Source organism: Stylophora pistillata, chromosome 7 (assembly GCF_964205215.1).
Source record: "Stylophora pistillata chromosome 7, jaStyPist1.2, whole genome shotgun sequence".
Taxonomy (NCBI): domain Eukaryota; kingdom Metazoa; phylum Cnidaria; class Anthozoa; order Scleractinia; family Pocilloporidae; genus Stylophora; species Stylophora pistillata.
Window position 1 is genome coordinate 20771386 of NC_142525.1, and position 14008 is coordinate 20785393.

Below are 14008 nucleotides of genomic sequence, written 5' to 3' on the forward strand. Positions count from 1 at the left end.
CTGTTTGGTGAGAGTGTTATCGGTTTATGATTAATACCATTTAAAAGTGATGTCAACTACGATCGCGCAAGTTGCAACCGGCGAAAATTCAGAATGGAAATGAAAATCAGTCACCGTAATTGGTGGCTCAGACAATCTGCAGTAGTATTCGTAGACATTTGCAAGTGTTTGCATTTCCATTTCCTCCTGAAAAACACTTACCTAGACTGCGTCTTAGGGTATTGACTGTTCCTTTTCGATTGGCGTTTTCGGACCTCAAACCTTTACACTCTCTCTCAAGTCGATCGAGTTTGTCTTCACTTAAAAAGCTGCACACTTGCACTGCAACGCTGCTTTAACCTATTTCTTCGGAAAAATTCACATATTTTCTCGGCTTCTTTTTGACTGGTGGCTGATTTTTGCGTGAAAACTGGCTCCCGTGATCTCTTTTACGTAACATCAGGTCTCATCGTCGGCGAGTCGGCCGGCGATTAATTAACAAAAATATGTAACTTTGATGTAAAGAGCTCACGTCACGAGCCCGCGTTCCTTTTCTCAAGCAGTGTTACAAAGTAATGTAATCTACGCATGTCTGAGATTTTCATGGGGTTACGGTTTCCATGGGTAGGGTACCTTTCCGTGAGGCCCAAATCTACGTCACGCTCAAAACTCGCCCCAGTCTTCTTTAGTCTTCAGAAAAACCGCGAATTTGACGATCTTCCCGTGTGACAATTCGGAAAAAAAGATTCAGAGACGAATAAATAGTGAACATTTCAAGTTTTTATGGAAAAATATTTGGATTTTTGTGGGTTCCCAAATTACAGGGAAGTTTCATGAGAGTGCTCTTTTAAGAACTGTGCTACTAAGTCGGCAATGATCCGGGATGCGAACAGTTTTCCGAGAGCGAAGTTCGAAGTAATCTGTGAGTTTCGAGGAACAGATAATGTCCAAGGAAAATACACCAGTATATTTTTGCGCTAAATGCAGGCTGTTATGTTTATTATCCTTCAAATATTTTTTAACGCGCGGGAAAAAAGGCTTACAAACAGTTAACCTTTTAGGGCGTGGGATGTTCCTTTTTTTATTGCTCTCTGAAGCGAGGTTATGAACAAAAAACACATGTTCCTTCTTCTGTAACAGCCACACAACGCTTTCTCATCTTGAATTAATTGAATACTTCAAGGGAAGAAAGGTGATTCGCAACAAATAACGTGACCTTTTACAGCTCATAGTCAGTTACGCCTTAAACGGAAAATAACTGACATCCGTGTCGAAGCGTAAGGGGAGAGCATAGCTTCGATATTTTGAAACTAGTTTACTATCGATGAAATAGCCTTTTCTGTAACTGATGAACACAAATTACAAAGTCACGACGAAAAATGTGGCTATCTTCATTTCTTAGAGAGGAATAACGATCCACCTGGGTGATCAAGTTTCCTGCCTCTCTGAAAAAAATGTAAGAGCATACAAAAAGTCACGTCTGAATTTTCCAACACTTTATTACGAAAGTTTTTCTGTATTAACATCGAGTCTGAGAAAGGACCACTGAAACATGGCTTGTCCCATTTGGTTGAGTAATTGTATCTGGAAAGTTCGAAACGATCGCGATTCTTTGTTGGAAAGTAAAGCTAGAATCCTGCCTTTTAGAGTGGAGCCAGATAATCAACCGATCAAAATATTTTAGTTTCATCAAGCAGGCGTGCATTTACGTAAGATTCTTAATTCTTAATATTTACTCTTATTTTTAATTGGGGCTCAAGTTCATTAGCTTTTAGCTATTTAGCGTTACCCTCTATAAATAAAGTGGTTACTTACGTACTACTTACTTACTTACTAACTATTCTTAAATAGCAAAATGTCAATATCATTTGACTTGGAATGCGAAACTAATTTGAAATAGCCTTTCACCGCTTGGGAAAATGAAACTTGATGAGTATTAAATATGCTAGCCTGATCGATTAGCAAACTCTTTTAACAAAGTAGGCGATCATTTCCTAAAACTTGTTGCGGCAAAGTGTTCAAACAGTTGACCTTCCAAACACTGACGACGTGTACCTCACTACACGCTCAAATCCTCTACGTTTGCATACAACCTCTTGTCGTACATTCTCATGTCGATCAGTCCCTAAGGAACAAAAGAAATTAGTGGTATTATGACTGATTGAACTTGTTCCCCCTTTACGTTCTATGAAATTATCCACAACAGCTGTCGGCCGTAAGGTAGTACTTTAGGACGTTATCATTTACTACTTTTTCAGGTATCTCAGCGCAGTTTTCCAATAATTTCATCATCTTTTATTTAATGACCATAAAGGTTTTCTCTGTTATTGGGACAGTTAATTGTACTCCTCTTACATCGATATTAACGTAGCACTAGCGCCATGAAACGATGGGAAGAAGCAATGGCCAATTTTCACACAGATTGGAAGAGGTGAGTACATCTTACTCGGCCATCTGAATGAAAAGCTATAAATTTAAAGATGCTTCAGCATAAAAGCAAATTTCTGTGATCTTCATAGTTCTCACCTTATCAGTAGAGTTTCCATGTCTTTAAGCTGGGTTTTTAATTCAGTGTGTACTGCTCTTTCATCCGGGTCGTGCTGCCAGCATCTCATCATGATCTGATACCTGGTGTTTTTACATGGAATGCGATATTATTTGATCCTGCGAACAACAACCATAATTTAAGTGTTAGAATTTATAGAATATATCCTATTGCAATGAAGGAGAAGAGTTCATAAAAGCTTACAATCCTTGTATAAACGCTGAGGTAAATGTTTTTGACTTTATTTGTCAGTCTCTGTTCTCTTATTCTTGTATTTCCTTATTCATGTTTAGAACTTTAGGAGTGTGGATATTTTGAATGCGTGTAGATAGATGAACACAATCACGCGTAACTTAAATTGTTGAATTTAAACGAGTAAAACTGTAAAAACTCCCCACAAAGTCTCATAAATTTTCATCAGATGTTACCTATCGAAAAAGCTCGTAAAGGACATCTCCGTAACTCCATCTGTAGAGAAGCAAGCAAACATCGAGTGAAATAGGTGGTTTAAAGAAATTAAAATTGTCTACCAGGCGAGTCCGGGAAGATTCAAACAGACACTGCTTTTAAAAACAACCCAGAAACATTAATCTAACGGGACTCTGAGTGCGATGTGGGTCTATTCTTAATCAACATTGACCGTTTGTATAATTTTCATATTTTTACATATTTAAAAGTCTGGCAAAATATTGTTGAATTCTATATTGCATTATTAGTTAGTTTTTTAATCTTAACCTATGTTCAATTCATACACCTTCAAAAGGCTTTTATTTTTTTTTCTCTTTCTCTGTTTTCGTGGCGTACCTGTAAACTAGCTTTTTAGCTAAGCGTACTGACCATGATGAATAAATTGATTGATTGACTACTGACATTATATAGCCGACGCCCTATAGTGTGGTTGTACTTAAGTGTTAAAGGAAGAGCATCTTGCGTGTAAGTCAAAGCTATTACTCTTTGTCGCCTCCTGTTAACTTTTGGTTTTAAAAACTTTCTGCTATGGAATCCAGAGATATTATCATCCACCGACCACATTTAGCCCTTTAGCACAAAAAAATGCGCACGTACTGGATATTACATGCAATCTATATGTTGTTAAAGGTAATCAAGGACATTTACCTGTGCACTGAAAAAGGTGATTCGGAGCTTGTTTGTCAAAATCTCCAAACACTTTGATAGGTAACAAACGATAGCATTGAAAAAAAGGCCTGTTAAAATGTAAGTAAAACCCTGCAGACCGGCTAACCTGATAGAGAGATAAACATTCTTACGTGCGGAGATTGATGAATATCTCAACACTATTTAATTGTGCATTAAATAGCAAATGGCTCTTTGAATAATAATAAAAATATTCATCAAGTAAATATAATCACTAGAAGTTTTTGATGAAATACTTGAAAATCGAAAAATGTATTAAGAGAAAGTGAAGCAAAGTTGGAAATGAAAATTTTTAACCCCTTTCAATTTTTGTGTGGAGTTAGGTTACCTGGGGGGATGAACAAAAACAGCCATATTTGGATTGGCAGGTGTGTCGTTGCCATGGTAACCGCACTTTATCACGTCGGCCTGAGGTCAATGTTTTGACCATAAAAATTCACTCGTAAGAAGTTAAAATAAACGAGTCTGGTTCTTGGGTGAATGTGAACCAATTTAAATGAAATTCATACAAATGATAGAGGTACTCTCCTCGTTCATAAAATTGGCCGATAAAGTATTTTGTGTGTTACGATCAAGAAGGCAATGCTCGTAATACTACTATGTTGCCTGTCCGCCATTTTGACAAGTAGGAAAAACAAGCACAACCATATTCGGAATTTCTCCGAAAGTACTCTTTCTCGAAAAAACGAATTAGTAGAAGAACTTACATAGATATTGAAGTTTCTAAATATCATAGAATCTATTTGGGGAAAATTATATTTTGGCAATGGATGTTGAAGACATCTAAGGCAAGTTGCAAAAAATTGCAAAATTCGAAATTTTGAGGGATCCAGTATTTGGCTCAAACAGGCTTTAGATAGAGAATGTCAGCTTCAGAAGTATTTTCTATCATCTTATCTGTTATATACATTTGATTGATTAGGTTTTGACCGACGAATTTGATGAAGTATAAATTTAAACAAAGCCTACCCTGCAACTTTTGGAAATTTCTTCAAGATGCCTTTGTTGTATAGTATGGGTCTCTTCTTAGTTCGTTCGCTCCATTTTCTCGACCAAATTTTGCACAGACTCTAAGTCAAATCTAACTGGTTGACCTCACCGAACATCTGCTTTTAGACCAGAGATAACGATGCATTAACCCGAATAAAGAACAGTCGAACAGATCAAACACAGTCGTGTGTCGAGTATCGAGATAATTCATCGATACAATCCACCCAGGAAGTTTATTAGATGCGTCAAGATCACAGCTAAGCAAAATAATGCATGTCTGCAACAATTCTAAATTAAGTATTTGACTAAATCGAGCCGCACATTCCGTGGTGCGTGGCTGAGAAGCGAAGAAATCGTTGTTTACGACCACACGCATGTAGACCGGATATGCGATGAGCAAAACTGCTGACCGGATGTACTTTCGCGCTTTTTGTTTGTTTGTTTTTGTAGCTTCAGATAAAGCGACATTTTCGCAATGGCATTGTCTCTTTTTTAGATATTTTCGGTACAACATATCATTGATAGAGGGATAAAAGGACGACTTTTAATCCGCTTTTATGACTGTTTTACAGTGGTAAATAAAGAGGAGAAACGAAAAGCGCTTCAATGATCGTTTTACGCAACCTAATATTTGTCCACATAAGCCGCCCATGTTTCCTGGGTTTGTTTGTTTCTTTGTTTGTTTTTTTTATTCATTGCTGACTGGATATTAATGATGGCCTGCATGTAAGATATGTCGCTGATCTAGGGCATTGGTGTACACATTAGAGGCTATGAAGTTGTAATTTTTGACCCACCTCTCCTCCAGAAATAAACGAGTCTTCTTCAGGCTGATAAATTTTCACATTCAGTACCTAATGCCTGCCCAAATTTTGGCATTCTTTCTGTTAGTTTATTTATTTATTTATATGTTTTGTTGTTGTCGTTTGTTAGTTTGTTGCTGCTTTTTTTTTGGTGGGGGGAGGGGTGACCGAAGTAAATTTGTGCCGTCGATCAAACACCCCTGTTAGGGAAACTTGCATATCGTCGTGCAAAGGAAAATATCCTGGTCGGGACAATGGAAAGTTGTTCTTTTTTTAATCCCAAAGGAAACGTTTATGAGTGCAGCGGAAACAATAAAAAGATTATTTCGTGCCTTGAAAGCTGATGTAAACCAAAAGGACAATTCGCCATCTTTGAATATTGCTGATCAAAATAATAGGTCAAAATATCTAAATATTTTGACCTATTATTTTCACACATTTGTTTACTCATTATGCTCCGCATTTGTGCCAAGTTTGCACCAAATCGGTGATTAGAGCATCATCGTCCCTGCCCGGTTCAGCCCGGTTTTCTCGTGGACACGCTCTTAATTTACCTAGTAAAATCAAAGATATGTTATCTTTGAGACAAATAGCTGTGATTATAATTATTTGTCCCTGACGGAGGAACAGCGATAAGCTAGACACTAATGCAGTTTATTTTCTTTGGTAATTATTGGGATAACAGAAACTAATTCGGGTTAATTGTCGATGTGAGGGCAGATTTTTGTAGGTTAAGAGCTAATTTACACTGTTAAGTAAAAAACAGGAAAATTCAACGGAAACAAATTCTATACTAGACACTTTAAACTCTCTCTCTCTCTTTCTCTCTCTACTCCTTCTCCCTCTCTCTCTCTTTTCCCCTCTCTCTATCTCTTCCTGACTGTAGTCACCTACGAAAATAATTATTTGCGCAATTTGGGCTCTAAAGCGGGGCATTTTTGGCGCGAAGTTTGAAAAGTGATCAACACAGCTTGTTACGATTGTGTACCGAAAGACGGAAATTAATGAATTATGATTTGATTAGAAGCATTTCCCGAGCTCACAGAATCCCTGGCTTTGTCGGAAGGACTTAATTTCAAGAGTAGTCGCTGAACGATCGCTGGTCGCTGAGGCGGTTTAAATGAATATTTGATGTCACAATTAAGAAAAAATACGTTTCTCAGAAGTCGGAATTGATGCAAACACTAAATCGATCGATATTGAATCCTTGCTTAGCATCCAGATCCGAGGATTGAGTTTCGACTAAGTGCGGCAGCTGAAAGAAATCAATCTCACACAAACAGGCCCTCACAAAATTGAGCAATCGACACGTTTTTCAAAAGAAAAAGCCATGGCCTTTTGTCATGTCGGTATTTCTAGAACAGAAAGCAAAACATTGATTTATTTTGTCGCGTGTAAATTTTCTGGTTTTCTGTCGACAACCCACTCATTCAAAAGCCGATAATTTAGAAAATATCACAATAAACTCGAGTTATCTCTTTCAGTCTCTCCTTATTTGATTCTCATTTCTTAGACTAAGTTCACCAAGGAAATGTGACTCAAACCAAAGAAGCAAATCTAACTTGAAGAAAGTACAGCCTTATTCAACAGCCGGCTCGCATAAAACGAGTGTTCAGTTTTGCCGTGACGTTACTGCCTTACAGCCAATGACATCACGTCAAAACTGACTACTGACATCAACCCTTCATTCCGACAGCACGATAAAACTGACCATTGGCAACAACTCTTTATTCGAATGCGATGATTGCTACCGCTGAGGTTTACGAAATTTCAGTCGCTATAACCGACAACAGTTCTTCGTAATGCAATAATATCACTTACCAGTAACACTTGCTGTTTTCGAGAGGAGCACCAAAACACCTGAGAGAAAAAATGATGAAATTTCATCTTTATATGGATTAATTACAATACTTGTAATGTGCATGTATACTCTGTATCACCAGCCGGTAATTATTTTTCCTTCTCTAGAAACTTCTCTGTGTTAGGGCACTTAAAGTTGAGTGGCCCTTCAGTTGATTCGTAAACATTTTTTTTTTACTTCAGCAATTGAGAGTTGTTTCAATTTTTTTTATTTCCTTTGTTCCCTTATGGGACCAACTCTGATCACAAATAGTTCCTATTATGGTGCTTAAATATTAAGTGCGCCATCAATGGCTGGGGTTCCTTTGGATGAGGGCATGAAAGAATGCTTGTGTTTTTTTTAGGCAAGCCTTCGCGGATAGATTTTTTTAATTCGCGTAGTACACACAGTACTTATCCGCCTTTTACCAGTCTGCGTTTTACCAATTTGCGTATGATGTTTAATTATCCAACTGTGCTTTGTAAAGTACAAATAACGCCCAAAACGTGTACAAGTAGCTCGCAGGGTTTATACTCGAGAGAACCGGTTAGACATTCGCCCACACTGAAATAACAATTTAGCGTGTTGGATAGTAAATCTCTTATTAGACGTTTTGTTGTGTAGTATCGCTGAGTATTTTTACTCGTCGTTTATGTTTTGACTCGCCCTACGAGCTCGTCAAAATACTGCACAACTCGTAAAAATACTCAACGATACTACATAACAAAACGTTCAATAAGACATATGTATTGTAAAGAAAGTCTATTTTTTTCCATGCATTCGCATAATTTTCCAAACAAACTTTATTTTCCAAGCGAACAGATGTGGCGTGAGAGTGCATCTGTACTCATTAATCATAAAAAATTGCAATTTCCTTGATTATTTTTCGTTTAAAAAACTCCTATTTTCTACTGTTTTGCCTGTTGAGTTCTTCTTAGACAGTTTGTTATCGAATAGTTTGTTATTGGACAGTTCAATAAGCCAATCACATTTAAAGTTGTAGTTTAAATCAGCCAAATTAGCCTTTGTAAACTTCAGACCAGCATTAAACAATTTACACCTCCTTTGTAGGTATATTGACTCAAATTTTCTTTTCTTTCATAATTTGGCTATTTTTCTTTTCTTGAAAACTGTAATTTTATTCGTAAATTGGACTCCACTCAGTCCTATCACCGTTACAAATTACGCTATAAGAGGCCAATCATAAATATTGATAGAACGGTTTAAATTATTTTAAGAGAGGTTGTCACGAAAAATCAAACAACCGGCAACAGTCGAAAGAGCCAAATTTCTATGAATATTAATTTAAAGCCCTCGTATGCATGGCAGCACAAAAACCCCAGAAAAATAACTCTTCAAACGGTAAGTTTATCATTTCTACCTCTCATATTTCAAATATTGAACGTTTATTTCACTTAGCACATAAAAAAATTATTTTTTGAAGCTACCCTACTTTTCACACGGCACTTAAGTAAGTGGATAGAAAAATCCGTATTTTATTTCAGATTTAGATAGTGATTATACTTTTTTAGTGAAAACATAGGGGATACATTGTTCTAAAAGTCTGTAGAATAAGTAAGTTTTTCACTGCTTTTACAAGTACAAACGAGGCTTCCAAAAATGGGCTAAATTCGACCTTCGAATGACGCTAATTATGCGTAAATTGAGTTTTATCAATTTTCTCGAAAGCAAAAGAAATTTTCAACAAACTACATATGTTTTGGTTTGTTTTACCTATAGGCCTACCTAATACTAGAGTATGAGCCAATTCGATTTTTTGACTGTTGCCGGTGATTTTTGAATTTGTCTGATTTTTAGTGACCTCTTCTCTTAATTGGTAAAATAAGACTAAATATGTCAAAATCACGGTGAAACTATCATGATCAAAACTGAAATAGTTCCTAAATTGAAATAGTTCATAAACTGAAATAGATCACAAACTGAAATAGTTCAGTTCAGCAGACTGCCATCATTCCTGTTTTGCTTTGTTTTTGAACTCGAATGTATACCTAATGAGTGCTGCCTGTATTTGAATTTTATTACCGTATTTGAATTTTAATATGTGCAAAGAGCTTTTGCGTAGTGATAATCTCGAAGCGTGAAAACCTTCAAAAACTCGGCCAATCTACCCCATTTTCCCTTCAATGTTTTTCATCTCTGCTCATGTTATAGTTTCGGAAATTTCGGCACTTGGCATGTTTATATACCTTTCTTTGTTTCTTCTGTTGCAATTTGCTGGCCCAGTGCTTTCATGGCACTAACCTCAGCTTACATGGTTTCGAAATTTCAATTTCTAATTTGTGCTGTCACCTACTGGTTGTTCTGTTTCAATTGAAGTCAAGAGCTCGTTTTTATATTCGTGTTACAGGTCATGCAAGACGTGAGGGTCAATAAAAAACAAAACAATTATACGGGACTCGAACCACTGACCTCTGCGATACTAGTGCAGCGCTCTACCAATTGAGCTAACAAGCCAACTGGGAGCAGGCCATCAAATTAATTCGATATAAACCCGTAGATGATAAATCAAACAACAACAAACATATGAAACATATGTGTGAACTGCGGTTATGAGACGTATATGAGAACGATCCTTCGCAGTAAAGCACTATTTGAGCAATAGTGAAAATCAGACCTGAAAAAAAAAAAATTTCAGGCCTGTACGGGACTCGAACCACTGACCTCTGCGATACTAGTGCAGCGCTCTACCAATTGAGCTAACAAGCCAACTGGGAGCAGGCCATCAAATTAATTCGATATAAACCCGTAGATGATAAATCAAACAACAACAAACATATGAAACATATGTGTGAACTGCGGTTATGAGACGTATATGAGAACGATCCTTCGCAGTAAAGCACTATTGGTAGAGCGCTGCACTAGTATCGCAGAGGTCAGTGGTTCGAGTCCCGTACAGGCCTGAAATTTTTTTCAGGTCTGATTTTCACTATTGCTCAAATAGTGCTTTACTGCGAAGGATCGTTCTCATATACGTCTCATAGCCGCAGTTCACACATATGTTTCATATGTTTGTTGTTGTTTGATTTATCATCTACGGGTTTATATCGAATTAATTTGATGGCCTGCTCCCAGTTGGCTTGTTAGCTCAATTGGTAGAGCGCTGCACTAGTATCGCAGAGGTCAGTGGTTCGAGTCCCGTACAGGCCTGAAATTTTTTTCAGGTCTGATTTTCACTATTGCTCAAATAGTGCTTTACTGCGAAGGATCGTTCTCATATACGTATAAAGTCTAAAAAGTTTAATAAAATACGTTTCGGTCCGAGACCTTCATCAGTTGTAATACAATGACTTAAAAATTCCTTAAATAGATTTATATAGGGCGTGATAACACATATAAACAAACACAGTAATTACTACGCGAAAAATTATCACTATAAAAAGAAATAGAAAAATTGTCGAATCCACTGAAAATGTTAAGGAACCAGCGTTGACTTGAAAGGCGAGAATTGTACTAAAATTCCCAATTAAAGCTGAGACTGGGACCTTTGATGCCCGCCCAATTTGAAAAAATTCTCCGCATTAATTATAGTTTATTCTTTTTTTGGAGTGAAATTCCTGGCGCTTATTCAAGTCGAAGGGTGCCAGAGAGAACAGCTGTGCGCTCCAATATGCTTCTTTGGTAATTAGGAGTTTCTCGATGTTACCTGAATTGTTGCCTGCACTTGATCAATGCACTTGATCAATGCATTGGAATGAGAAATCGCTTAAATCATGTGGTGTTTTGTTAAAATGTACCGCTACTTCACAGGTCTTTTTCTTAGTGACCATAGCAGACTTGTGGTTGCGAAATCTAACGGTAAAATCATTTGTTGTGGAACCAATGTATTGTAGGCGACATTTCTTGCACGAAGCCGAATAAATTATGTTCTTAGAATAACAGGAAGGTTTCGATCGTATCTTGTAACTTTTTCCTGTTTGAAAACTTAGAAAGGAATTAGATTCAACCAAGAAGTTGCGACAAAGATCGCATCTCGTTCTATTACATTTAAAACATCCCTTGACCCCGGCAACCCCTTCGCTTTCAGTGTTAGGGCCATAACGGGATGGCGCCAACAACTCTTAAAGGTTTTTAGATCTGCGGAAGGATGCTATGATGGAATTTGAAGGAAAAAGCTCTTTTAACTTGGGATTGGATTCCAAAATACCTAGATGTTTTTAATGATGCGACTTACATCAGGTAAATTTGGATTAAATGTGGTCACAAATGGGAATAATTTCCTCTTAGATCTGGCCTGAGTCCTAAGTAGATCACTTCTAGGTATGGTAGAGGCCTTACGAAACTGGTCGTCCACTAATTTGGAAGGGTAACCCTGAGTAACCAGATAACCCTTGTATTCGATTATTCTCTTGACAAGAAAAGCTTGTTCGGAGCAATTTCTTTGTAACCTCGTCGCCACACTATAAGGGATCGCTTTGAAAACGTGTTTAGGATGAGCACTTGATGGTGGGAGATACAGGTGACTATCAGTTGGCTTTGAGTAAACGTCTGTCCTAATAAAACCCTCGATAAGATGTAGAGTTAAATCTAGCACATGGAGCTCTCGTTCGGAAAAAACTAATTCGAATTTTATAGTGGGGTACAAAGAGTTTATAAATTCAGTAAACTCATGCAGTGCCGGAAGGCCTTGTTGCCAGAGATCAAAAACATCATCACGGTATCGCCACCACAAAGCCGGCTTTATGTGGCCAGAGAACTTAGCCTGAAAATCTATTTCACCCATGGCAAGATCTGCATAACTGCAAGCGTTCTTAGGGCCCATGGCTGTGCCATGAACCTGTAGAAAGAAGTTTTCTCTGAAAACCGAATGATTGCTCTTCAAACAAATTTTAACCGCTTCTAAAATGCAATTAGTGGATGGAAGCTTATTTTCTCTGGCATTCAGTGCCCTCTTCACTGCGGTAAGACCGAGTTGATTATCAATGTTAGGAAACATTGAGACAACATCCCATGAAACCAATAGAGTACCTTCGGGGAAAGGCCCGGGGCCATTCCGATTAAACTCCTCAATCCTGTTGAGCAGATCGGTGGTGTCTTTAATGAACGATAGTAATTTACGAGCCAATGGTTGCAGGTAAATTTCAGTGAAGGCCGAGAGATTTTCTATTGCCGTACCGCAGCAAGACGTGATGAGCCTAAGTGGATTCCCTGCCTTATAGGTTTTGACATTTCCGAAGGCAACCCCTGGTTTTGCTTCCTTGTTAATTATCCAATTAGCTATTTTGTTTGAAATTTCCCCTTTTCTGACCCATTTGTCACACCAGCTCTCAACTAAAGTCAAATGTCTAATAGTAGGATCCTCCTGCAAGGATTTATAATGCAATTGGTTTTGAAGCTGGCCGAACATTTTATCCTCGTATTCCTCTTTCTCGATTAAAATAAAACGAGAACCCTTATCCTGCATTCGAATTACTACATCAGAATTTCTTAATTGTTTTAAAGCAACTCGTTCTCCTTTGGTTAGGTTATCCCTTGCTAATTTGATATTCTGAGGGTTTATTAAATCACGCCTAATACTAGATAGAAAAAGTTCAAGTTCTGGATACCTTGACGGTGGTGGTTTCCATTTCTTTTCTTTCTGGACTTGAGGAAGGTGACTGGGTGCATTCTGATCATCGCCAGTGTTATCATCAATAAAAAATGCTGCTTTCCTCAAGCGGGCCTCAAAGATTTCCAAATCGTCATATACACGTTGCCAGTCTACATCTTTTGGCATGGGGCAAAAGGATGGTCCTTTCTTAAGTAGGTTGATTTGGTCTTGGCTAATGGACATGTTTGAAAGGTTGATAGGATCTAACTGATGTGATTCGTTAGAAGTTGTTGTTATATATATATATAAGACGATACCACAAAGGTTGGATCGTTTGGGGTGACCATATTGGTTCTCCTCCATCCTAGCATCAGCACTGCACTGATGAGGCCCAGAAGGCCGAAACAGTACTGTCTGCAGTTAGTTATATATATATATATATATATATATGTAAAAATGTAAAAAACCTTATCCTTGAGTCGGAGAGTGCTCTAAAATCATATGAAGTACATATGATTTTAGAGCACATGTGTATATATATAAAATTTTTATTTTCCTAAATAATCGTTTACAAAGCTTCATATGACTTTAGAGCACTCTCCGACTCAAGGATAAGGTTTTTTACATTTTTACATATATATATATATATATATATACAGATTAAATCTGTATATATAGTAACAGAAACCCTGTGTCGTCTTGTTTGATCGCTACGTACTGTATTAAGCTCTGCACATGTGTATTGAGCACTGTTCAACGGTATCGGCTACTACCTCACATGTATATATATATATATATATATATATATATATATATAACTAACTGCAGACAGTACTGTTTCGGCCTTCTGGGCCTCATCAGCGCAGTGCTGATGCTAAGATGAGGGAGAACCGAGACGTCACCCCAAACGACCCAACCTATGTGGTATCTTTATTATACATATATATATATGTATATATATATATATATATATATGTATAATAAAGAATAGTCTGTTTATGTGCAAAGAGCTTTTGCTTAATCAATTGAACCAAATAACACGTTGTTTTCACAAGTTTTGCTGATAGTGAATAAAATCTGTACCGTTGTTCTTTCTATCAATATTTATGCCTTCGGGAAATTGTTTGAGACCAGTTCAGACGCATGGC

At 37.4% G+C, this 14008-nt stretch overlaps 1 long non-coding RNA gene and 1 pseudogene across 1 annotated transcript; both read right to left on the bottom strand.

Moving 5' to 3' along the window:
- Positions 1 to 1458: 1458 nt before the first annotated feature.
- LOC148727025 (uncharacterized) lies at positions 1459 to 3672 on the bottom strand. Its single transcript, XR_015989467.1, has 3 exons — positions 2953 to 3672; positions 2506 to 2643; positions 1459 to 2104 (listed from the first exon to the last, which is right to left on the bottom strand). It is a non-coding gene; the product is annotated as an uncharacterized LOC148727025 (long non-coding RNA).
- A 6901-nt stretch (positions 3673 to 10573) lies between these two features.
- LOC148727026 (uncharacterized) lies at positions 10574 to 12983 on the bottom strand (annotated as a pseudogene).
- Positions 12984 to 14008: the final 1025 nt, after the last annotated feature.